This window comes from Condylura cristata, unplaced genomic scaffold (assembly GCF_000260355.1).
Source record: "Condylura cristata isolate star-nosed mole 26May11 unplaced genomic scaffold, ConCri1.0 scaffold00008, whole genome shotgun sequence".
NCBI classification, from domain to species: domain Eukaryota; kingdom Metazoa; phylum Chordata; class Mammalia; order Eulipotyphla; family Talpidae; genus Condylura; species Condylura cristata.
Genome location: NW_004567109.1, coordinates 2,141,473 through 2,144,599, shown reverse-complemented (window position 1 = coordinate 2,144,599; position 3,127 = coordinate 2,141,473). Strand labels below are relative to the sequence as shown.

The 3,127-nt window shown below is 66.4% G+C and overlaps 1 long non-coding RNA gene across 1 annotated transcript; it reads left to right on the top strand.

Annotated features, from left to right (window-relative positions):
• The first annotated feature begins 198 nt into the window (after positions 1–198).
• On the top strand, positions 199–2,180 carry LOC105853365. The gene is made up of 2 exons (XR_001145213.1): positions 199–1,961; positions 2,055–2,180. It is a non-coding gene; the product is annotated as an uncharacterized LOC105853365 (long non-coding RNA).
• The last annotated feature ends 947 nt before the right edge of the window (positions 2,181–3,127 follow it).

The window sequence follows — 3,127 nt, the reverse complement described above, 5'->3', positions numbered from 1 at the left end:
GCCTCCGGGCTGCCTGCAGACCTCAGCCTGCCCGCGCCAGCATCGCACAGCCGCGCAGAAACAGGCCGCTCCATCCAGCTGCTGGCCCTGGGTCCCCGAGGGCCGTGCGCCCCCGTGGGCCGGCGGGGCGCTGCGTGACGCCTTCTCCGGGGCTCCCTTTCCCGGCAGGAGTCCGGCCAGGGCCTTTCCTGGCGCCCTGCAGGGAGCCTGCCCTGGCTTTTTCTCTTTCTCAGGAGTCACGAGCGGCCCTCGGGTTCCAGCCTCCTGGGCAGCGCTCCCGCCCCGTCCCCTCGGGCAGCGCTCCCGCCCCGTCCCCTCGGGCAGCGCCAGGACGGCCCGACTGGCAGAGGACAGCTGTGCGTGCTTCTCTGGCAGTGTCTTAGCTGGTTGTTGTGAGCATAGGAAGAAGCAATCAGCGAGTATACTGCCCTAGAAGTGCGGCACGTTGTGGCGAGAGGCTGTGGGCACTCCGGGCCGGCACCGGGAGCTGCTCTGAGGTTGGCGGGTGAGCCTTGGGGGTGCCCACGCGGGGCTCCCGGGGCTCTCGGGCAGCTCTGGCTGGGGAGTGCACAGGGCAGACAGGGCGGCTCACGCAGTGCGCAGTGCGGCGGGGAGGCTGTGCTGCGGGCGCCCCACTGCGCCCCGCTGTGTTCGAGGGAGCGGGGCCTCTGTCGCTGTCGCCTCAGGAGACGGGCGGGACGCGGTGGTGTGGCCGACCAAAAGGGGAGCGGGTTTGAGGGGGGCGGGGGCTGGGTCCAGAGTCCGTGGGGGGACCCCGGGCGCCCAGCTCTGCGGAGCCACCCATGGGTGCACACGAGACACAGCTGTGGGTCCGTGAGCCTGGGGGAGGCTTTGTCTTTCAGCTGAGCCCAGGATGGATGGGTGGGGGTGTCTTCTGCCGGGGGCCCGTGACAGGCCCCTCCAAGGGCTGAGAAGAGAGCTCGCGCCTCCTGCAGCTCCTCCGGCTTCAGGGCCAGTGACTGCGGGCCCCAGCTGGAACTGGACTCAGGCCTCCAGAGCATGGAAAGCGAAGGCCGGGGCTGTTCAGGTCTGACCCCAGGGCAACCCCAGTCTTGGGGGAGTCTGGGGAGCCCCATACCGGGCCCTGTGCTGGCGGGCGGGCTGTGAGTACCCCCGTCTCTGTCCACCTGACCCCCACTGCCCTCCCGTCCAGCGCTGACAGGAAGTCAGGTCTGAGAGGTGACGCTGATGTGGCTACCCCCCCAAACCCCCCCCCAAAGTCCCCCGGGAGACGGGGACTCCCGGCGCCTTCAGCTCAGAGAGCAGCCTCAGCTGGGCCCGCGGCTCTCCCCTGCACTGCCCAGCGCGCCCGTTGCCCCCTGTCCCGGCCGGACCCTGTTTCCATCCTGACCACCCTGACAGAGGGCCCCTAAGAGGTTTTCTGACTCTGGAGCTTGGCACAGATGGATGGCGCGTGAGTTCTCGGTCTCGCGGGGCGGGCGAGGGAGGGGAGCCCCCTCCGAGCAGATCGGGCCGCAGGAAGCGGCCTGCCGGAGTGGGGACCCCGGCGGCGGTCTCGCGGCTGCTCTGGAGAGGGCCGTTGGCTGGACCAAGCCCACTCGGCCACGAATTCCCCTCTCCGGGCCGTGGCAGCGGGCGTGGGCCGGCATGGCACAGGCAATGCGTGGAACGTGGCCGCCAGGACGGGCTCGGCCCCGCGCAGAGGCCTGACCCAGGCGCGCACGCGCTCGGCCTGAGCTGGTCGTCACATTCTTCCCAGGGCGAGGCCCGCTGCTCGTGGAAGCGGCTCTCCTGGGTGGCGGCAGCTGTCTGCGCACCTGGGTCCCTGTAGAAGCGCTCGCGCTCACCTCTTCTCCCGTCTCACTTTGCTCTTAGTGTGCCGCCAACACGGAAACAAGGGAAGTGGCCTTCTCCCGAGGAGCACGGCTGCGGGAGGACCGTGAGAGGAGACATCAGCACTGCACAAAGATGAGCCAGAGGTGAGAGTGAAATGAGCAGACGTGCGCCTTTCCTGACCCCTGCGTGTGTGTGGTGAAGGGTACAGGCCAAGCAGTAGCTCCTCCTGGTTTCAGGGTGGTTCTGCAGTTTAGCAGGATTGAACCAAAATCCGGGGAAGCGACTTGGGATCTCCCTGTACGTATTTGTTTTTGTAACTACTGTAAGTCTATGATCGATTCCAAATAAAGGGTTAGAACATGCACAGTTTTATCTGACTGACTGCCGTGGGGAATCCGGGATCGTCTCCTGGAACAGATACGCAGGGCGTGACCAGAACAGTGGGGAAAGCCTCCAAAAGTAATGCACCAGTGCCCACTTCTTGGTGTTGACAAATGTCCACGGTGATGTTGCATCACAGGAAAAGGCAAAGGGTGGGACGGGGCTCTGCTTGGCCTTTGCAGCTTTTCTGTACATCTAAAATTACCCCGAAGGTTAAAGTGTGATTAAAAGCCTTGCGCTCCCTGGTGCCATCCTTGACTTCATGTTCACCCTAAGCCTCCCCTGGGGGGAGGCGACAGACTGTCCCTCTTCACACAGGGCCACTCCCCCTGTCCACCCCCGCGGCTGGGCGTTGCCTGTCCGAGCCCCTTGGTCCTTTGTCAGACCTGGGGACGTCCGAGCTCCTGCCGCTCGGCAGCCCCGACTGGCTGGCCCCACCCGTGTCACCAAGCCCTGTCACGCCGGCCTCGCCTGTCCCTAAGCCAGGAACCTCGAGTCCTCCTCTTCTGCCCGGGTCACGCCTGAAGCACGGGCCAGCCAGGACACGGGGAGGCCGCGGCAGTCTGGGCCGCTGGAAGCCTCCGAGGGGCTGAGTCCTCGGGGCTCACGCTGGGCAGGCAGGCCTTCGATGCGAGCCAGCGGCTGCTGGCGACACGCTGTGGCGGACATCGGCCCCTCCCTGTGCCGCGTGACGGCAGAGCGTTTCGGGGTTCGGCCTGTGCGCCCCGCGAGGCCCGTGGCCACGTTGGCCAGGCCGCGTCTCGGATTGCACAGCGCCCTGCCCCTGCGGCTGTGTCCAGATGTCCCTCTGTGAGGTCCCCTGCGGCTGTGGGTTACCCCCAGACCTCGTTTCACGTGGTCACCTCTTTTTCAACCCTGTTTTCCACACAGTCACATCCGAGGCCCTGGGGTTTGGCCTGGACATTAG